The sequence below is a fragment of the Montipora capricornis genome, unplaced genomic scaffold (assembly GCF_036669925.1).
Source record: "Montipora capricornis isolate CH-2021 unplaced genomic scaffold, ASM3666992v2 scaffold_431, whole genome shotgun sequence".
Lineage (NCBI taxonomy): Eukaryota > Metazoa > Cnidaria > Anthozoa > Scleractinia > Acroporidae > Montipora > Montipora capricornis.
This window is the reverse complement of record NW_027180164.1, coordinates 187,376-208,710: the sequence shown is the minus strand read 5'-3', so window position 1 is coordinate 208,710 and position 21,335 is coordinate 187,376. Positions and strand designations below refer to the sequence as shown.

Here is a 21,335-nt window from a genome sequence, read left to right as displayed (position 1 = left end):
CTCCTCGGGGCTCGCTCAATTCATGTGTCAATTTTTGTGTCTGTGGAATACCCGGACTTGGATCTCGTGTCTTTTCTTAAAGGTTACGGCAAGTTGAAGACCGACGCTCTCAGGCGTCTTTATTACAACGAGGAGGGCTTCTCGCACATTGAGCGCGGAATTCGCGTGGCCGAGTTCATCTCTCTGGACAAGGATCTCCCTCGGAAAATCGTCACCAACGGCGTCGAAATCCATTTCAAATATACGGGGCAACCCATTACATGTTATCGCTGTGGTTCGGCTGAGCATGTGGTCCAACACTGCCCGCAAAAAGCGAGGCCTCGAAGAAATCCTTCGCCCCCCGGGGATAATATCGCGAGCAACTCTGAGACGCCTCAAACACCGGCACCAACCGAGGACACTATGGACACTGCGCCATCGCAATCAGAAGAAACCGCCACGCCGACAAGCTATGCGAAACGCAGTAACGCAGGTCTTATTTTCTGAATCTCAAGATTCTTCCGAAGTCACGCGTAAACGCCCACCCTCCTCGCCAGTCAAAGATGACAACCCCTCGGCAAAAAAGACTATAGCTAGCGAGCAGATTGCTGTTTTTGAAAAGGCCTTTCTTCAGGCACTAAAGGAACGCGGTCCAGCTAGGACCAAACTCATGCATCATGTGGACGGCGACCGTTTTTACTCCATCCGTTCCTTTTACCTCCAACATCTACTCGGCAACTTCGCGGACGCGGATCCTCGAAAGGTGTCCAGAAACAATGTAAACGACAAGGAAAAGGAAAAGTGGCAGACCTTGAGAGGAACACTCAAAGCGGACGCCTTTGCTAGTCTCATGACTATCTGTGAGGATTTACGTAGGGATCAACCGACCTTATTTTAAACGTTAAGTGATACCAGTTTATTCCCCTTTTGTTGTTATCATTATGTTAATGTTAAGACATAACATAGTTTTTTTCCTCGTACTCGTCACTATGGCTGTCTCGATAGTTTCTGTTAATGTTAACGGCATCGCCGAACGCCATAAACGAGTCAAAGTTTTTGAATCCCTAAAATCCCTAAATTCTGATTTATTTTTTCTGCAAGAAACACACCTTGCCGACTCCCTTTCCGGTAAGGCTTGGGAGAATGATTGGGGAGGCCAGTGCGCGTGGTCTCCAGGTTCAAATAGATCGGCGGGAGTTGCTGTGCTTGTTCATCCGAACAGTTCAGTGAAAATCGCCGATTTCCACACCGATTTGGCCGGCCGGGTCATTACTGTTAAACTCGAATTTGATAAATGTTTTTTCCAAGTTGTCAACGTGTACGCGCCAAACCTCCACGCAGAACGTGAATTATTTTTTTGACAACCTCTGGCGTTTCCCATTTCCGAATCTCGACACCTTTGTGGTCGGCGATTTTAATTGTGTTCCAGATATTCAGCTAGACAAATGGGGCGGCGATGACAGCTTTGGAGACAGGGCTGTCACACAACTCCATGCTTTCACTGACTCTTTAAATTTAGAAGACTATTATCGTGTTAATTTCCCTACCGGGCGTTTGTTTACATGGTTTAACGGCCCTCACAGTGTGGGCTGCCGGCTGGATCGGTTTCTATACTCCCAGGCTTGGAGATCACGCATCACCAATTTTAAATGCAACTCCTTTGGGTACTCAGACCATCATATCATTAGTCTAAAGGTCACGCTCGGAAATTCAAACCCGAGAGGACGTGGCGTCTGAAATTTTAACACTCAGCTGTTAAAATCAGAATCTTTCTGTTCAGCTGTAAATAATTTCTGGCCGGCCTGGCAAGACAACAAACCGGCTTTCACCGATCCACGGATCTGGTGGGACGCTGGTAAATTACAGCTAAAAGAAATCGCCATCTCCCACAGCATTGAACAAAGCCGTGAGAGAAGGCGAGAAAAAATCCAATTTAGAACACGAGTTCCGGCTTATAACAGCTCGCGGTAATTCAAACACCGCCGCCGATCACGTTCGCCTTGCAGAGATCAAAGATCTACTCAAAACAATCGATGATCGCGCCGTAGAAGGGGCTATGATCCGTAGCAAAGAGCAATGGATCGAGATGGGAGAAAAACCGACGAGGTATTTCTTCCAACTCGAAAACAAGCGTCAGTCACGGAATGCAATTTCTGAATTACGTGTCAATAACACCTCAGTCACGTCCGATAAAAAACATTCTTCGGGAATGCAGAGATTTTTACCAAAAATCTCTACACTGCCGAACCGGTCGACCTGGAAAGCCAAGACTGGCTATTAGAACAATTAGACCAGTTTCTGACTAGCGACGATCAGGCACTTTGTGAAGGCGAACTTACACTCGCTGAGTGTTTCGAAGCGGCTTCACAAATGTCAACAAACAAGTCCCCGGGGAGCGACGGCTTACCGGTTGAATTTTATCGCCGTTTCTGGGGCTTGATAGGACCTGATTTGGTGGAAATACTAAATTATTCCTTTCAACACGGCTCTTTGTCTGAGACCCAACGCCGAGGGATCATTCGTCTCTTATATAAGAAAGATGATCCACTCGAGCTTAAGAACTGGCGACCTATTTCCTTACTAAACACTGACTACAAGATCTGTACAAAAGTGTTAGCAAATAGATTACGTCATGTTCTACCCACGGATCATAAACAAAGATCAAACTTGCGGTATTCCGGATCGTAGTATCTACGAGAATCTCTTTTTACACGGGGGACACTATTGACTATGTGAAAACACAAAGAAACTATCGGCCGCTATTATTAGTCTGGATCAGGAAAAGGCTTTTGACCGAGTTAACCACGGGTTTCTACAACGCGTGTTTAACTCGTTTCAATTTCGGCCTCATTTCCGCCGTTGGGTTGATGTTGTTTATAACGACATCACCTCTAACGTCATTTAACAATGGCTGGCTTTCTTTTCGCCTTTTCGCCTCGAACGAGGCGTTCGGCAAGGTTGCCCGCTATCACCGCTACTGTACTGCTTGGTAGTTGAAACCTTAGGTCAAGCGATTCGCCGGGACGAAACGATCGAGGGAATTCAAATCCCCGGTTCAAACCAACAACAAAGTAAAGTGTCACAGTACGCTGATGACACGACGCTAATTTTAGCTAACGATTATTCCATCACACAATGTTTTCACATTGTCAACATCTTCGAAAAGGGGATCTGGTTCGCGCCTTAATGCAACACAAAAACCGAGGGCTTGTGGATTGGCAGATCAGCCGGTCGGCCAACCGGCCCTGTAAACATCACACATGGTAACAGACAAGCTTAAAATCCTTGGGTTGTATTTTGGTAACGAAAACCTGGATCACGCTAACTGGGATAATCGCTTATCTAAATTGGTGAATCGCCTTAACCTTTGGAAACAACGCACTTTATCGCTACGCGGTAAAGCGCTAATTACCAACATTCTGGGCGCCTCGGGACTCTGGTACACAGCTTCAGTTTACCCGATGCCCGAATGGGTTCACACAAGAGTTAATAAAGCGATCTATGACTTCTTGTGGAACAGCAAGACAGAACTGGTGGCGAGGTCGACATGTCAGCTCCCCTTAGCTCAAGGAGGCCTGGCAGTTGTCAACCCGCAAGAGAAGGCCCGGGCCCTAAAATTGCGTTGGGTTCCCTGTATAGGGGACCAAACTTGCGACTCTAAAGTGGGTCTACTTCGCTAGATTCTGGATTGGCTTAGCCTTGAGTCGTACGACTAAAAGCTGGTCTTTCCTGAGGTCAAACTCTGTGTACCGAAATACATCGGGGGTCATCCCCCTTTGTATTATCAACACATCCTCACAGCGGTTGACCGCCTTAATCTAGATCTAACCCTGCTACCAGACTATACCGTTAAAACCTTCTACGAGAAAACTCGTGAAACCCCTCACCCGGCGACTGCCTTGCACATTCGCCTTGGGAGGGGAAACTGTCCATCACTTTACCTTGGCGCAACATCTGGCCGAGCAGTATATATGGTGGTCTGAGTACTAATTGGGAAGCTGATATCGCGTGGCGCTTGGCCCATGGAGTTATTAAAACTCGGGCGTTTCTAAAACGGTGGCGCCGGCTCCGAGTTAGCGAGCGTTGTGCCACCTGTGGCCTTACCGAATCTTTCTCTCACGCCTTCTGTGAATGCAATAATGCACCCCAGGTGTGGGCGTGGGTTTTTCAAATCATACATCCTTTTTATTCTAAAGCTTTTACTCTAAGTCCAGCTCTAGTTTTTTTTCGGACATGGCCTCCCTCAGGATGGACCAGTCCTCCAAAGCGAACTTAATTTCTAGGTTTTTGTTTAATATTACTCTTAATGAAATCTGGGCGGCGCGGAACCTTCGTACTTTCGAACAGAAGGGTACGTCCGCCCAGGCTGTAATCAATAAAATAAAACAAGGGTACGCACGCGTCTCTCCGCGGCGTACTCCTATTTATCCCCTCAATGAATTCCTGAAATCTGGGCCCATATGGCATATTGTGTAGCGTAGACAACGATAAGCTACGCTTAATCATTTAGGCAGGGACACGGAGGGTGGTGGCCGAGCCTTGGGGCCGGGCCTTGCAAGGGGCGGGCTCCCAGGCCCCCCCCGCGGCCGCTCGGCCGCTCCCGATCCCTGGCTTGCCTTTTCAACTGACTTGCCAAAAAAATAAACACAATCAAAAAATTTTACACTCATCCGCTTAATAAAATTAGTAATCTAGTAGATTATGAAGTCGCTTTCAATAATATTTCTCAGCATTTTTGGCATTCTGGAGTGTAAATCAAACGAGGTGTCTCCAGAATTTTTTCTTAGTCATAGGTACGTCAACACTATATTGTACTTTAGCCTCGTTTTCATTTCAACTTCGCATTTAAACATTACTAGTGTCAATTAAGGGCTCGAGCGGAGCTTCCTCCGCCTGCCCCACTGTATATATGTAAATAAAACGAAAAAAAAAAAAAAAAAAAAAAAAAAAAAAAGTATCTGTTCTTATCAGCTTAATATCTGATACGCTGCTCATCGAGCAGCTCATATATTAAACTGATTTTTGGAACTGGGCCGTGGAAAAGAGGCTTGCCTCGTCCCGGCCACGGTTGCCTCGGTATAGCACTACCTCCGAGTGTGGCCCACTTCCCTCCGGGGAAGAAATAAACAATTGAAAGTAAAACAACTGACTGACCAGCTTCCACCTTCTCTTCTCTTCCCTAGGAAAGGAGGAGTCACCGGCCTGCCTTACCGGTTCTGGGACGACAAGAAGCCACCACAAGCTATGTGCAGAGCAGTTGCGTTTTTGCGGTCCATGGGAAGGCTGAAAAAGTTCATACTTACCTGACGCGGGCTATTACGCACTAGGACTTTGTGCCTATCGGAAGCCTGCTGGGTGAGCGCGGTGCCAGGCCGGGAGTATTTTTTTTTCTGGAGTTTTCTTCCGTCCGTGGCTTTAATTTGAGAATGGAAGCTGATATTTCCCCCCTTGTGGTATCTTCATCGGCTGTTTCTGTTCTGTGTTCTGTATCCTGTTTTTCGTCATCCAGTTCTAGTATGAAGTCGTCGCATCAGTCCTTGCCTTTAAACGTGTGCCTTGATGATCTGTCTTGTCTGTTAACCGCCGCTGATCCTGCCCGTGTTCGTTTGTCGTCCGCACCCGCTGTTCCTCCTTTGCCTGTTTATGGAAAGTCTGCCGCTGAGTCTACTCGTGCTGTATATTTGAGCTTACCGTCTTCGTCTGGTGCTTGTCGCCCTCCTGCCTTGCCTGTGTCTTCGTCTGTTTTGGCCCTCGTCCGCTGCTGCTCTGCCTGTAAAGTCTGTTGCTGAGTCTACCTGTGGTTTGTGTTCGGTGTCTTCACCCGCTGCTGTTTCGCCTCCGTTGTCTACGCCTGTGTCGTCGCCTGCTGCTGTTGCTTCGCCTGTGTCGTCTCCCCGTGTTGTGCCCAGTGTTTTTGCTTCGCCCCCTACTCGTCGTTCACTGCCCGCTGTGTCTTCATTGCCGGTGTCGCCTTCTCGTTTTGCTCGCCCTTGTGCTGCCCTGTGTTGCGTCTTGTGTTTGGTTGTGCGCTTTTTTTTGCGCTGCTCATCGAGCAGCTCATATATTAAACTGATTTTTGGAACTGGGCCGTGGAAAAGAGGCTTGCCTCGTCCCGGCCACGGGTTGCCTCGGTATAGCACTACCTCCGAGTGTGGCCCACTTCCCTCCGGGGAAGAAATAAACAATTGAAAGTAAAACAACTGACTGACCAGCTTCCACCTTCTCTTCTCTTCCCTAGGAAGGAGGGAGTCACCGGCCTGCCTTACCGGTTCTGGGACGACAAGAAGCCACCACAAGCTATGTGCAGAGCAGTTGCGTTTTGCGGTCCATGGGAAGGCTGAAAAAGTTCATACTTACCTGACGCGGGAGGCACTGTGATCAGGGAGGCAGTCCTCTCAAGGTGAGGCTCTTTCATTGCACTTCGATTGGGTTGACCCTTGCGATTACCCCAAATGTGGGTAACTCGAGCGTATAATTTCTGGTAGTGGGGACCTGCGTTCGCGCTAGTCCCCGCACCCACCTCGGGAAAGGAATGGCACTAATGCGATGGTTTGTTGGTGTGATTTCAGTCAGTCAGGCAAGCATGGAAAGATGCCCTGTCGTTTACTGACGGGACGGGACTGAACGGAACGGAGTAACCAAGGACAAGGTGAGTTTGCCGTGAATTGAAATGTCGTTGAATGTTTGAGTTATTTGGTGGGTGCAGTGCGGAGCGGAACCTCACTTCATTTCTTGCATTCTTCGTTGCTGCAGAGAAATCATCAAGGATAGATCGATCTACGAGTGAAACAAAAAAGTACCGTAGGGCAGATGGAGCGCTTATCCTCTTGCATCGTTTGCAAAACGTAAGTAGATGTATGTTTGCAATGTTCGATCGCCTATCTGTAAGCGTGATAGATTTCTTATGCCTCCCTTGTACTATGTTGCCTTCTGGCGATCCGGCGTGCATTGAGTAACATGAGAAGTGGCCAGGGCAGTTGGCGTTACATTTCTGTGGCCAACACGCACGTTGTCGTTTCTCTGTGTTATGAATTAATTGAATTGTTATCGCGAAAGTAAATGTATTATACTCAGGAAGGATAGTGACTTATTTTCTGAATAATGTTGTTCACCCTTTGAACAAATGGGGCGTGAATACTGTCCGTGTTGAGCAGAGAACAGTGAAGATGTCAACTCCACCAAGTCACGTTTTCGCTAGATCAATTTTATAATTTTCTAGCCGTCGTTGTATGCACATGTTCCCCACTAACTAGTTTGTCTTTTCATCCAATGCATAACAGTGCGTCAATTTCACACTTGCCGTGTCCTGTTCTTTGCTCAGACAAAAAGATAGCTTTGATGTCATAAACCTTGTTTGATAAGATCTCGCGCGCACGCGCTCCCTCGGGAATATAAGTTCGCCTTTCCCGTGTGAACTATTTTGTTTTTGTTGCATTTCTCATTTTTGACATTTGCTTGACATGTTGTGTTTTAAAAAAAGCTGTATTGGAACTTTCTTTGGTGGGGGAACTGAGATTCTTTGAGATGATGAACTGGATAGAACGAAAAAGGGAAGCCTACAACACGGGGTATTCCCAGGCGGTCTCCCATCCAAGTACTAACCCCGCCCGACAGGGCTTAACTTCGGTGATCGGACGAGAACCGGTGTTTTCCCTGTGGTATGGTCGTAGACAAGTAATTTGCCGTGAAAATTTACTCTTTTATAAGGGGAAAGTGAAAAAGAGGTCGGAGGAAACACCATGTGGATTTGTCCTCTTGCCGTCAACGCAAATGCCATGCAGTCCTGGTGGCTGTGGCTGCCTGCCGTCCGTCCGTCCGTCCATCCACTGTACAAGTAGACAATCGTTGTGTGCGCCGGCCTCGTTTTCAGGTTGGCTTTGTAGATTCCCTACTTGGGACGGATTACAATCAGACCACCATATCTCGCGACCAGGAGACTAGCAGCACTCCGTCTGCTGCGAGCATGTTATGGCATCGGCTTCTCGGCCTTTTGGCTAAGATCAAGTGTAGTATCTGTTCTTATCAGCTTAATATCTGATACGCTGCTCATCGAGCAGCTCATATATTAAACTGATTTTTGGAACTGGGGCCGTGGAAAAGAGGCTTGCCTCGTCCCGGCCACGGGTTGCCTCGGTATAGCACTACCTACCTCCGAGTGTGGCCCACTTCCCTCCGGGGAAGAAAAATAAACAATTGAAAGTAAAACAAACTGACTGACCAGCTTCCACCTTCTCTTCTCTTCCCTAGGAAGGAGGGAGTCACCGGCCTGCCTTACCGGTTCTGGGACGACAAGAAGCCACCCACAAGCTATGTGCAGAGCAGTTGCGTTTTGCGGTCCATGGGAAGGCTGAAAAAGTTCATACTTACCTGACGCGGGAGGCACTGTGATCAGGGAGGCAGTCCTCTCAAGGTGAGGCTCTTTCATTGCACTTCGATTGGGTTGACCCTTGCGATTACCCCAAATGTGGGTAACTCGAGCGTATAATTTCTGGTAGTGGGGACCTGCGTTCGCGCTAGTCCCCGCACCCACCTCGGGAAAGGAATGGCACTAATGCGATGGTTTGTTGGTGTGATTTCAGTCAGTCAGGCAAGCATGGAAAGATGCCCTGTCGTTTACTGACGGGACGGGACTGAACGGAACGGAGTAACCAAGGACAAGGTGAGTTTGCCGTGAATTGAAATGTCGTTGAATGTTTGAGTTATTTGGTGGGTGCAGTGCGGAGCGGAACCTCACTTCATTTCTTGCATTCTTCGTTGCTGCAGAGAAATCATCGAGGATAGATCGATCGACGAGTGAAACAAGAAAGTACCGAAGGGCAGATGGAGCACTTATCCTCTTGCATCGTTTGCAAAACGTAAGTAGATGTATGTTTGCAATGTTCGATCGCCTATCTGTAGCGTGATAGATTTCTTATGCCTCCCTTGTACTATGTGCCTTCTGGCGATCCGGCGTGCATTGAGTAACATGAGAAGTGGCCAGGGCAGTTGGCGTTACATTTTCTGTGGCCAACACGCACGTTGTCGTTTCTCTGTGTTATGAATTAATTGAATTGTTATCGCGAAAGTAAATGTATTATACTCAGGAAGGATAGTGACTTATTTTCTGAATAATGTTGTTCACCCTTTGAACAAATGGGCGTGAATACTGTCCGTGTTGAGCAGAGAACAGTGAAGATGTCAACTCCACAAGTCACGTTTTCGCTAGATCAATTTTATAATTTTCTAGCCGTCGTTGTATGCACATGTTCCCCACTAACTAGTTTTGTCTTTTCATCCAATGCATAACAGTGCGTCAATTTCACACTTGCCGTGTCCTGTTCTTTGCTCAGACAAAAAGATAGCTTTGATGTCATAAACCTTGTTTGATAAGATCTCGCGCGCACGCGCTCCCTCGGGAATATAAGTTCGCCTTTCCCGTGTGAACTATTTTGTTTTTGTTGCATTTCTCATTTTTGACATTTGCTTGACATGTTGTGTTTTAAAAAAAGCTGTATTGGAACTTTCTTTGGTGGGGGAACTGAGATTCTTTGAGATGATGAACTGGATAGAACGAAAAAGGGAAGCCTACAACACGGGGTATTCCCAGGCGGTCTCCCATCCAAGTACTAACCCCGCCCGACAGGGCTTAACTTCGGTGATCGGACGAGAACCGGTGTTTTCCCTGTGGTATGGTCGTAGACACATAATTTGCCGTGAAAATTTACTCTTTTATAAGGGGAAAGTGAAAAAGAGGTCGGAGGAAAACACCATGTGGATTTGTCCTCTTGCCGTCAACGCAAATGCCATGCAGTCCTGGTGGCTGTGGCTGCCTGCCGTCCGTCCGTCCGTCCATCCACTGTACAAGTAGACAATCGTTGTGTGCGCCGGCCTCGTTTTCAGGTTGGCTTTGTAGATTCCCTACTTGGGACGGATTACAATCAGACCACCATATCTCGCGACCAGGAGACTAGCAGCACTCCGTCTGCTGCGAGCATGTTATGGCATCGCTTCTCGGCCTTTTGGCTAAGATCAAGTGTAGTATCTGTTCTTATCAGCTTAATATCTGATACGCTGCTCATCGAGCAGCTCATATATTAAACTGATTTTGGAACTGGGCCGTGGAAAAGAGGCTTGCCTCGTCCCGGCCACGGGTTGCCTCGGTATAGCACTACCTCCGAGTGTGGCCCACTTCCCTCCGGGGAAGAAATAAACAATTGAAAGTAAAACAACTGACTGACCAGCTTCCACCTTCTCTTCTCTTCCCTAGGAAGGAGGGAGTCACCGGCCTGCCTTACCGGTTCTGGGACGACAAGAAGCCACCACAAGCTATGTGCAGAGCAGTTGCGTTTTGCGGTCCATGGGAAGGCTGAAAAAGTTCATACTTACCTGACGCGGGAGGCACTGTGATCAGGGAGGCAGTCCTCTCAAGGTGAGGCTCTTTCATTGCACTTCGATTGGGGTTGACCCTTGCGATTACCCCAATGTGGGTAACTCGAGCGTATAATTTCTGGTAGTGGGGACCTGCGTTCGCGCTAGTCCCCGCACCCACCTCGGGAAAGGAATGGCACTAATGCGATGGTTTGTTGGTGTGATTTCAGTCAGTCAGGCAAGCATGGAAGATGCCCTGTCGTTTACTGACGGGACGGGACTGAACGGAACGGAGTAACCAAGGACAAGGTGAGTTTTGCCGTGAATTGAAATGTCGTTGAATGTTTGAGTTATTTGGTGGGTGCAGTGCGGAGCGGAACCTCACTTCATTTCTTGCATTCTTCGTTGCTGCAGAGAAATCATCGAGGATAGATCGATCGACGAGTGAAACAAGAAAGTACCGAAGGGCAGATGGAGCACTTATCCTCTTGCATCGTTTGCAAAACGTAAGTAGATGTATGTTTGCAATGTTCGATCGCCTATCTGTAAGCGTGATAGATTTCTTATGCCTCCCTTGTACTATTGTTGCCTTCTGGCGATCCGGCGTGCATTGAGTAACATGAGAAGTGGCCAGGGCAGTTGGCGTTACATTTCTGTGGCCAACACGCACGTTGTCGTTTCTCTGTGTTATGAATTAATTGAATTGTTATCGCGAAAGTAATGTATTATACTCAGGAAGGATAGTGACTTATTTTCTGAATAATGTTGTTCACCCTTTGAACAAATGGGGCGTGAATACTGTCCGTGTTGAGCAGAGAACAGTGAAGATGTCAACTCCACCAAGTCACGTTTTCGCTAGATCAATTTTATAATTTTCTAGCCGTCGTTGTATGCACATGTTCCCCACTAACTAGTTTGTCTTTTCATCCAATGCATAACAGTGCGTCAATTTCACACTTGCCGTGTCCTGTTCTTTGCTCAGACAAAAAGATAGCTTTGATGTCATAAACCTTGTTTGATAAGATCTCGCGCGCACGCGCTCCCTCGGGAATATAAGTTCGCCTTTTCCCGTGTGAACTATTTTGTTTTTGTTGCATTTCTCATTTTTGACATTTGCTTGACATGTTGTGTTTTAAAAAAAGCTGTATTGGAACTTTCTTTGGTGGGGGAACTGAGATTCTTTGAGATGATGAACTGGATAGAACGAAAAAGGGAAGCCTACAACACGGGGTATTCCCAGGCGGTCTCCCATCCAAGTACTAACCCCGCCCGACAGGGCTTAACTTCGGTGATCGGACGAGAACCGGTGTTTTCCCTGTGGTATGGTCGTAGACAAGTAATTTGCCGTGAAAATTTACTCTTTATAAGGGAAAGTGAAAAAAGAGGTCGGAGGAAACACCATGTGGATTTGTCCCTCTTGCCGTCAACGCAAATGCCATGCAGTCCTGGTGGCTGTGGCTGCCTGCCGTCCGTCCGTCCGTCCATCCACTGTACAAGTAGACAATCGTTTTGTGTGCGCCTCGCCTCGTTTTCAGGTTGGCTTTGTAGATTCCCTACTTGGGACGGATTACAATCAGACCACCATATCTCGCGACCAGGAGACTAGCAGCACTCCGTCTGCTGCGAGCATGTTATGGCATCGCTTCTCGGCCTTTTGGCTAAGATCACGCGTGGGTCTTAGCTCCGAAAGTTTTGAGAATTTTTTAGTCTTTTCGCGTCCCGGATCACCGGTTTTTTTCGTCTGAGGAAGTTTCTAGTGTGTTTTTGCCCAGCCTTTTGGAGTATTTGGAGTCCGTAACAAGTTTTTTTTTTTTTTGGATTTCCTGACGTTTTCGGAGTGGCGTATTGAAGATGGCCGCGCGAGACCTCGCAATGCGTTCGCTCACAAGCGTTCGGTCCGCCTCATTGTAGAAGATGGAATGGAGCTAGATGCTCTTACGCTCGTCCGATCCTTACCGGCTTTCCAGCCTTCAATTACTGGCGTTGTCCCCATGTTCGGAGGCAAATGCTTCGACATCACTTTGGATACTACAGAAAATGCGTCACGTCTGGCCCAGGCTGGCTTCGACTACGAAAACAACCGTTAAAAACCGTTGCGACTCCTCGGGGCTCGCTCAATTCATGTGTCAATTTTTGTGTCTGTGGAATACCCGGACTTGGATCTCGTGTCTTTTCTTAAAGGTTACGGCAAGTTGAAGACCGACGCTCTCAGGCGTCTTTATTACAACGAGGAGGGCTTCTCGCACATTGAGCGCGGAATTCGCGTGGCCGAGTTCATCTCTCTGGACAAGGATCTCCCTCGGAAAATCGTCACCAACGGCGTCGAAATCCATTTCAAATATACGGGGCAACCCATTACATGTTATCGCTGTGGTTCGGCTGAGCATGTGGTCCAACACTGCCCGCAAAAAGCGAGGCCTCGAAGAAATCCTTCGCCCCCCGGGGATAATATCGCGAGCAACTCTGAGACGCCTCAAACACCGGCACCAACCGAGGACACTATGGACACTGCGCCATCGCAATCAGAAGAAACCGCCACGCCGACAAGCTATGCGAAACGCAGTAACGCAGGTCTTATTTTCTGAATCTCAAGATTCTTCCGAAGTCACGCGTAAACGCCCACCCTCCTCGCCAGTCAAAGATGACAACCCCTCGGCAAAAAAGACTATAGCTAGCGAGCAGATTGCTGTTTTTGAAAAGGCCTTTCTTCAGGCACTAAAGGAACGCGGTCCAGCTAGGACCAAACTCATGCATCATGTGGACGGCGACCGTTTTTACTCCATCCGTTCCTTTTACCTCCAACATCTACTCGGCAACTTCGCGGACGCGGATCCTCGAAAGGTGTCCAGAAACAATGTAAACGACAAGGAAAAGGAAAAGTGGCAGACCTTGAGAGGAACACTCAAAGCGGACGCCTTTGCTAGTCTCATGACTATCTGTGAGGATTTACGTAGGGATCAACCGACCTTATTTTAAACGTTAAGTGATACCAGTTTATTCCCCTTTTGTTGTTATCATTATGTTAATGTTAAGACATAACATAGTTTTTTTCCTCGTACTCGTCACTATGGCTGTCTCGATAGTTTCTGTTAATGTTAACGGCATCGCCGAACGCCATAAACGAGTCAAAGTTTTTGAATCCCTAAAATCCCTAAATTCTGATTTATTTTTTCTGCAAGAAACACACCTTGCCGACTCCCTTTCCGGTAAGGCTTGGGAGAATGATTGGGGAGGCCAGTGCGCGTGGTCTCCAGGTTCAAATAGATCGGCGGGAGTTGCTGTGCTTGTTCATCCGAACAGTTCAGTGAAAATCGCCGATTTCCACACCGATTTGGCCGGCCGGGTCATTACTGTTAAACTCGAATTTGATAAATGTTTTTTCCAAGTTGTCAACGTGTACGCGCCAAACCTCCACGCAGAACGTGAATTATTTTTTTGACAACCTCTGGCGTTTCCCATTTCCGAATCTCGACACCTTTGTGGTCGGCGATTTTAATTGTGTTCCAGATATTCAGCTAGACAAATGGGGCGGCGATGACAGCTTTGGAGACAGGGCTGTCACACAACTCCATGCTTTCACTGACTCTTTAAATTTAGAAGACTATTATCGTGTTAATTTCCCTACCGGGCGTTTGTTTACATGGTTTAACGGCCCTCACAGTGTGGGCTGCCGGCTGGATCGGTTTCTATACTCCCAGGCTTGGAGATCACGCATCACCAATTTTAAATGCAACTCCTTTGGGTACTCAGACCATCATATCATTAGTCTAAAGGTCACGCTCGGAAATTCAAACCCGAGAGGACGTGGCGTCTGAAATTTTAACACTCAGCTGTTAAAATCAGAATCTTTCTGTTCAGCTGTAAATAATTTCTGGCCGGCCTGGCAAGACAACAAACCGGCTTTCACCGATCCACGGATCTGGTGGGACGCTGGTAAATTACAGCTAAAAGAAATCGCCATCTCCCACAGCATTGAACAAAGCCGTGAGAGAAGGCGAGAAAAAATCCAATTTAGAACACGAGTTCCGGCTTATAACAGCTCGCGGTAATTCAAACACCGCCGCCGATCACGTTCGCCTTGCAGAGATCAAAGATCTACTCAAAACAATCGATGATCGCGCCGTAGAAGGGGCTATGATCCGTAGCAAAGAGCAATGGATCGAGATGGGAGAAAAACCGACGAGGTATTTCTTCCAACTCGAAAACAAGCGTCAGTCACGGAATGCAATTTCTGAATTACGTGTCAATAACACCTCAGTCACGTCCGATAAAAAACATTCTTCGGGAATGCAGAGATTTTTACCAAAAATCTCTACACTGCCGAACCGGTCGACCTGGAAAGCCAAGACTGGCTATTAGAACAATTAGACCAGTTTCTGACTAGCGACGATCAGGCACTTTGTGAAGGCGAACTTACACTCGCTGAGTGTTTCGAAGCGGCTTCACAAATGTCAACAAACAAGTCCCCGGGGAGCGACGGCTTACCGGTTGAATTTTATCGCCGTTTCTGGGGCTTGATAGGACCTGATTTGGTGGAAATACTAAATTATTCCTTTCAACACGGCTCTTTGTCTGAGACCCAACGCCGAGGGATCATTCGTCTCTTATATAAGAAAGATGATCCACTCGAGCTTAAGAACTGGCGACCTATTTCCTTACTAAACACTGACTACAAGATCTGTACAAAAGTGTTAGCAAATAGATTACGTCATGTTCTACCCACGGATCATAAACAAAGATCAAACTTGCGGTATTCCGGATCGTAGTATCTACGAGAATCTCTTTTTACACGGGGGACACTATTGACTATGTGAAAACACAAAGAAACTATCGGCCGCTATTATTAGTCTGGATCAGGAAAAGGCTTTTGACCGAGTTAACCACGGGTTTCTACAACGCGTGTTTAACTCGTTTCAATTTCGGCCTCATTTCCGCCGTTGGGTTGATGTTGTTTATAACGACATCACCTCTAACGTCATTTAACAATGGCTGGCTTTCTTTTCGCCTTTTCGCCTCGAACGAGGCGTTCGGCAAGGTTGCCCGCTATCACCGCTACTGTACTGCTTGGTAGTTGAAACCTTAGGTCAAGCGATTCGCCGGGACGAAACGATCGAGGGAATTCAAATCCCCGGTTCAAACCAACAACAAAGTAAAGTGTCACAGTACGCTGATGACACGACGCTAATTTTAGCTAACGATTATTCCATCACACAATGTTTTCACATTGTCAACATCTTCGAAAAGGGGATCTGGTTCGCGCCTTAATGCAACACAAAAACCGAGGGCTTGTGGATTGGCAGATCAGCCGGTCGGCCAACCGGCCCTGTAAACATCACACATGGTAACAGACAAGCTTAAAATCCTTGGGTTGTATTTTGGTAACGAAAACCTGGATCACGCTAACTGGGATAATCGCTTATCTAAATTGGTGAATCGCCTTAACCTTTGGAAACAACGCACTTTATCGCTACGCGGTAAAGCGCTAATTACCAACATTCTGGGCGCCTCGGGACTCTGGTACACAGCTTCAGTTTACCCGATGCCCGAATGGGTTCACACAAGAGTTAATAAAGCGATCTATGACTTCTTGTGGAACAGCAAGACAGAACTGGTGGCGAGGTCGACATGTCAGCTCCCCTTAGCTCAAGGAGGCCTGGCAGTTGTCAACCCGCAAGAGAAGGCCCGGGCCCTAAAATTGCGTTGGGTTCCCTGTATAGGGGACCAAACTTGCGACTCTAAAGTGGGTCTACTTCGCTAGATTCTGGATTGGCTTAGCCTTGAGTCGTACGACTAAAAGCTGGTCTTTCCTGAGGTCAAACTCTGTGTACCGAAATACATCGGGGGTCATCCCCCTTTGTATTATCAACACATCCTCACAGCGGTTGACCGCCTTAATCTAGATCTAACCCTGCTACCAGACTATACCGTTAAAACCTTCTACGAGAAAACTCGTGAAACCCCTCACCCGGCGACTGCCTTGCACATTCGCCTTGGGAGGGGAAACTGTCCATCACTTTACCTTGGCGCAACATCTGGCCGAGCAGTATATATGGTGGTCTGAGTACTAATTGGGAAGCTGATATCGCGTGGCGCTTGGCCCATGGAGTTATTAAAACTCGGGCGTTTCTAAAACGGTGGCGCCGGCTCCGAGTTAGCGAGCGTTGTGCCACCTGTGGCCTTACCGAATCTTTCTCTCACGCCTTCTGTGAATGCAATAATGCACCCCAGGTGTGGGCGTGGGTTTTTCAAATCATACATCCTTTTTATTCTAAAGCTTTTACTCTAAGTCCAGCTCTAGTTTTTTTTCGGACATGGCCTCCCTCAGGATGGACCAGTCCTCCAAAGCGAACTTAATTTCTAGGTTTTTGTTTAATATTACTCTTAATGAAATCTGGGCGGCGCGGAACCTTCGTACTTTCGAACAGAAGGGTACGTCCGCCCAGGCTGTAATCAATAAAATAAAACAAGGGTACGCACGCGTCTCTCCGCGGCGTACTCCTATTTATCCCCTCAATGAATTCCTGAAATCTGGGCCCATATGGCATATTGTGTAGCGTAGACAACGATAAGCTACGCTTAATCATTTAGGCAGGGACACGGAGGGTGGTGGCCGAGCCTTGGGGCCGGGCCTTGCAAGGGGCGGGCTCCCAGGCCCCCCCCGCGGCCGCTCGGCCGCTCCCGATCCCTGGCTTGCCTTTTCAACTGACTTGCCAAAAAAATAAACACAATCAAAAAATTTTACACTCATCCGCTTAATAAAATTAGTAATCTAGTAGATTATGAAGTCGCTTTCAATAATATTTCTCAGCATTTTTGGCATTCTGGAGTGTAAATCAAACGAGGTGTCTCCAGAATTTTTTCTTAGTCATAGGTACGTCAACACTATATTGTACTTTAGCCTCGTTTTCATTTCAACTTCGCATTTAAACATTACTAGTGTCAATTAAGGGCTCGAGCGGAGCTTCCTCCGCCTGCCCCACTGTATATATGTAAATAAAACGAAAAAAAAAAAAAAAAAAAAAAAAAAAAAAAGTATCTGTTCTTATCAGCTTAATATCTGATACGCTGCTCATCGAGCAGCTCATATATTAAACTGATTTTTGGAACTGGGCCGTGGAAAAGAGGCTTGCCTCGTCCCGGCCACGGTTGCCTCGGTATAGCACTACCTCCGAGTGTGGCCCACTTCCCTCCGGGGAAGAAATAAACAATTGAAAGTAAAACAACTGACTGACCAGCTTCCACCTTCTCTTCTCTTCCCTAGGAAAGGAGGAGTCACCGGCCTGCCTTACCGGTTCTGGGACGACAAGAAGCCACCACAAGCTATGTGCAGAGCAGTTGCGTTTTTGCGGTCCATGGGAAGGCTGAAAAAGTTCATACTTACCTGACGCGGGCTATTACGCACTAGGACTTTGTGCCTATCGGAAGCCTGCTGGGTGAGCGCGGTGCCAGGCCGGGAGTATTTTTTTTTCTGGAGTTTTCTTCCGTCCGTGGCTTTAATTTGAGAATGGAAGCTGATATTTCCCCCCTTGTGGTATCTTCATCGGCTGTTTCTGTTCTGTGTTCTGTATCCTGTTTTTCGTCATCCAGTTCTAGTATGAAGTCGTCGCATCAGTCCTTGCCTTTAAACGTGTGCCTTGATGATCTGTCTTGTCTGTTAACCGCCGCTGATCCTGCCCGTGTTCGTTTGTCGTCCGCACCCGCTGTTCCTCCTTTGCCTGTTTATGGAAAGTCTGCCGCTGAGTCTACTCGTGCTGTATATTTGAGCTTACCGTCTTCGTCTGGTGCTTGTCGCCCTCCTGCCTTGCCTGTGTCTTCGTCTGTTTTGGCCCTCGTCCGCTGCTGCTCTGCCTGTAAAGTCTGTTGCTGAGTCTACCTGTGGTTTGTGTTCGGTGTCTTCACCCGCTGCTGTTTCGCCTCCGTTGTCTACGCCTGTGTCGTCGCCTGCTGCTGTTGCTTCGCCTGTGTCGTCTCCCCGTGTTGTGCCCAGTGTTTTTGCTTCGCCCCCTACTCGTCGTTCACTGCCCGCTGTGTCTTCATTGCCGGTGTCGCCTTCTCGTTTTGCTCGCCCTTGTGCTGCCCTGTGTTGCGTCTTGTGTTTGGTTGTGCGCTTTTTTTTGCGCTGCTCATCGAGCAGCTCATATATTAAACTGATTTTTGGAACTGGGCCGTGGAAAAGAGGCTTGCCTCGTCCCGGCCACGGGTTGCCTCGGTATAGCACTACCTCCGAGTGTGGCCCACTTCCCTCCGGGGAAGAAATAAACAATTGAAAGTAAAACAACTGACTGACCAGCTTCCACCTTCTCTTCTCTTCCCTAGGAAGGAGGGAGTCACCGGCCTGCCTTACCGGTTCTGGGACGACAAGAAGCCACCACAAGCTATGTGCAGAGCAGTTGCGTTTTGCGGTCCATGGGAAGGCTGAAAAAGTTCATACTTACCTGACGCGGGAGGCACTGTGATCAGGGAGGCAGTCCTCTCAAGGTGAGGCTCTTTCATTGCACTTCGATTGGGTTGACCCTTGCGATTACCCCAAATGTGGGTAACTCGAGCGTATAATTTCTGGTAGTGGGGACCTGCGTTCGCGCTAGTCCCCGCACCCACCTCGGGAAAGGAATGGCACTAATGCGATGGTTTGTTGGTGTGATTTCAGTCAGTCAGGCAAGCATGGAAAGATGCCCTGTCGTTTACTGACGGGACGGGACTGAACGGAACGGAGTAACCAAGGACAAGGTGAGTTTGCCGTGAATTGAAATGTCGTTGAATGTTTGAGTTATTTGGTGGGTGCAGTGCGGAGCGGAACCTCACTTCATTTCTTGCATTCTTCGTTGCTGCAGAGAAATCATCGAGGATAGATCGATCGACGAGTGAAACAAGAAAGTACCGAAGGGCAGATGGAGCACTTATCCTCTTGCATCGTTTGCAAAACGTAAGTAGATGTATGTTTGCAATGTTCGATCGCCTATCTGTAAGCGTGATAGATTTCTTATGCCTCCCTTGTACTATGTTGCCTTCTGGCGATCCGGCGTGCATTGAGTAACATGAGAAGTGGCCAGGGCAGTTGGCGTTACATTTCTGTGGCCAACACGCACGTTGTCGTTTCTCTGTGTTATGAATTAATTGAATTGTTATCGCGAAAGTAAATGTATTATACTCAGGAAGGATAGTGACTTATTTTCTGAATAATGTTGTTCACCCTTTGAACAAATGGGGCGTGAATACTGTCCGTGTTGAGCAGAGAACAGTGAAGATGTCAACTCCACCAAGTCACGTTTTCGCTAGATCAATTTTATAATTTTCTAGCCGTCGTTGTATGCACATGTTCCCCACTAACTAGTTTGTCTTTTCATCCAATGCATAACAGTGCGTCAATTTCACACTTGCCGTGTCCTGTTCTTTGCTCAGACAAAAAGATAGCTTTGATGTCATAAACCTTGTTTGATAAGATCTCGCGCGCACGCGCTCCCTCGGGAATATAAGTTCGCCTTTCCCGTGTGAACTATTTTGTTTTTGTTGCATTTCTCATTTTTGACATTTGCTTGACATGTTGTGTTTAAAAAAAGCTGTATTGGAACTTTCTTTGGTGGGGGAACTGAGATTCTTTGAGATGATGAACTGGATAGAACGAAAAAGGGAAGCCTACAACACGGGGTATTCCCAGGCGGTCTCCCATCCAAGTACTAACCCCGCCCGACAGGGCTTAACTTCGGTGATCGGACGAGAACCGGTGTTTTCCCTGTGGTATGGTCGTAGACAAGTAATTTGCCGTGAAAATTTACTCTTTTATAAGGGGAAAGTGAAAAAGAGGTCGGAGGAAACACCATGTGGATTTGTCCTCTTGCCGTCAACGCAAATGCCATGCAGTCCTGGTGGCTGTGGCTGCCTGCCGTCCGTCCGTCCGTCCATCCACTGTACAAGTAGACAATCGTTGTGTGCGCCGGCCTCGTTTTCAGGTTGGCTTTGTAGATTCCCTACTTGGGACGGATTACAATCAGACCACCATATCTCGCGACCAGGAGACTAGCAGCACTCCGTCTGCTGCGAGCATGTTATGGCATCGGCTTCTCGGCCTTTTGGCTAAGATCAAGTGTAGTATCTGTTTCTTATCAGCTTAATATCTGATAGCTGCTCATCGAGCAGCTCATATATTAAACTGATTTTTGGAACTGGGCCGTGGAAAAGAGGCTTGCCTCGTCCCGGCCACGGGTTGCCTCGGTATAGCACTACCTCCGAGTGTGGCCCACTTCCCTCCGGGGAAGAAATAAACAATTGAAAGTAAAACAACTGACTGACCAGCTTCCACCTTCTCTTCTCTTCCCTAGGAAGGAGGGAGTCACCGGCCTGCCTTACCGGTTCTGGGACGACAAGAAGCCACCACAAGCTATGTGCAGAGCAGTTGCGTTTTGCGGTCCATGGGAAGGCTGAAAAAGTTCATACTTACCTGACGCGGGAGGCACTGTGATCAGGGAGGCAGTCCTCTCAAGGTGAGGCTCTTTCATTGCACTTCGATTGGGTTGACCCTTGCGATTACCCCAAATGTGGGTAACTCGAGCGTATAATTTCTGGTAGTGGGGACCTGCGTTCGCGCTAGTCCCCGCACCCACCTCGGGAAAGGAATGGCACTAATGCGATGGTTTGTTGGTGTGATTTCAGTCAGTCAGGCAAGCATGGAAAGATGCCATGTCGTTTACTGACGGGACGGGACTGAACGGAACGGAGTAACCAAGGACAAGGTGAGTTTGCCGTGAATTGAAATGTCGTTGAATGTTTGAGTTATTTGGTGGGTGCAGTGCGGAGCGGAACCTCACTTCATTTCTTCAATTCTTCGTTGCTGCAGAAAAATCATCGAAGATAGACCGATCGCCGAGTGAAACAAGAAAGTACCGTAGGGCAGATGGAGCACTTATCCTCTTGCATCGTTTGCAAAACGTAAGTAGATGTATGTTTGCAATGTTCGATCGCCTATCTGTAAGCGTGATAGATTTCTTATGCCTCCCTTGTACTATGTTGCCTTC

General features: G+C 47.7%; 14 non-coding genes and 2 pseudogenes across 14 annotated transcripts; 12 read left to right on the top strand and 4 right to left on the bottom strand.

The window, feature by feature from the left end:
* Positions 1-4,884: 4,884 nt before the first annotated feature.
* Positions 4,885-5,088, top strand: LOC138035756 (U2 spliceosomal RNA; annotated as a pseudogene).
* An 870-nt stretch (positions 5,089-5,958) lies between these two features.
* On the top strand, positions 5,959-6,144 carry LOC138035766 (U2 spliceosomal RNA). The gene has a single exon (XR_011129746.1). It is a non-coding gene; the product is annotated as a U2 spliceosomal RNA (small nuclear RNA).
* Positions 6,145-6,328: 184 nt separating this feature from the next.
* Positions 6,329-6,492, top strand: LOC138035701 (U1 spliceosomal RNA). Its single transcript, XR_011129697.1, has one exon. It is a non-coding gene; the product is annotated as a U1 spliceosomal RNA (small nuclear RNA).
* A 1,040-nt stretch (positions 6,493-7,532) lies between these two features.
* LOC138035788 (5S ribosomal RNA) lies at positions 7,533-7,651 on the bottom strand. Its single transcript, XR_011129766.1, has one exon. It is a non-coding gene; the product is annotated as a 5S ribosomal RNA (ribosomal RNA).
* A 302-nt stretch (positions 7,652-7,953) lies between these two features.
* LOC138035734 (U2 spliceosomal RNA) lies at positions 7,954-8,150 on the top strand. The gene has a single exon (XR_011129728.1). It is a non-coding gene; the product is annotated as a U2 spliceosomal RNA (small nuclear RNA).
* Positions 8,151-8,338: 188 nt separating this feature from the next.
* Positions 8,339-8,502, top strand: LOC138035700 (U1 spliceosomal RNA). Its single transcript, XR_011129696.1, has one exon. It is a non-coding gene; the product is annotated as a U1 spliceosomal RNA (small nuclear RNA).
* Positions 8,503-9,540: 1,038 nt separating this feature from the next.
* On the bottom strand, positions 9,541-9,659 carry LOC138035787 (5S ribosomal RNA). The gene has a single exon (XR_011129765.1). It is a non-coding gene; the product is annotated as a 5S ribosomal RNA (ribosomal RNA).
* A 302-nt stretch (positions 9,660-9,961) lies between these two features.
* On the top strand, positions 9,962-10,152 carry LOC138035725 (U2 spliceosomal RNA). The gene has a single exon (XR_011129719.1). It is a non-coding gene; the product is annotated as a U2 spliceosomal RNA (small nuclear RNA).
* Positions 10,153-10,336: 184 nt separating this feature from the next.
* On the top strand, positions 10,337-10,500 carry LOC138035802 (U1 spliceosomal RNA). Its single transcript, XR_011129779.1, has one exon. It is a non-coding gene; the product is annotated as a U1 spliceosomal RNA (small nuclear RNA).
* Positions 10,501-11,541: 1,041 nt separating this feature from the next.
* LOC138035786 (5S ribosomal RNA) lies at positions 11,542-11,660 on the bottom strand. Its single transcript, XR_011129764.1, has one exon. It is a non-coding gene; the product is annotated as a 5S ribosomal RNA (ribosomal RNA).
* A 5,649-nt stretch (positions 11,661-17,309) lies between these two features.
* Positions 17,310-17,513, top strand: LOC138035755 (U2 spliceosomal RNA; annotated as a pseudogene).
* Positions 17,514-18,383: 870 nt separating this feature from the next.
* Positions 18,384-18,569, top strand: LOC138035764 (U2 spliceosomal RNA). Its single transcript, XR_011129744.1, has one exon. It is a non-coding gene; the product is annotated as a U2 spliceosomal RNA (small nuclear RNA).
* Positions 18,570-18,753: 184 nt separating this feature from the next.
* On the top strand, positions 18,754-18,917 carry LOC138035699 (U1 spliceosomal RNA). The gene has a single exon (XR_011129695.1). It is a non-coding gene; the product is annotated as a U1 spliceosomal RNA (small nuclear RNA).
* Positions 18,918-19,956: 1,039 nt separating this feature from the next.
* LOC138035784 (5S ribosomal RNA) lies at positions 19,957-20,075 on the bottom strand. The gene has a single exon (XR_011129763.1). It is a non-coding gene; the product is annotated as a 5S ribosomal RNA (ribosomal RNA).
* Positions 20,076-20,377: 302 nt separating this feature from the next.
* On the top strand, positions 20,378-20,569 carry LOC138035737 (U2 spliceosomal RNA). The gene has a single exon (XR_011129731.1). It is a non-coding gene; the product is annotated as a U2 spliceosomal RNA (small nuclear RNA).
* Positions 20,570-20,753: 184 nt separating this feature from the next.
* Positions 20,754-20,917, top strand: LOC138035698 (U1 spliceosomal RNA). Its single transcript, XR_011129694.1, has one exon. It is a non-coding gene; the product is annotated as a U1 spliceosomal RNA (small nuclear RNA).
* Positions 20,918-21,335: the final 418 nt, after the last annotated feature.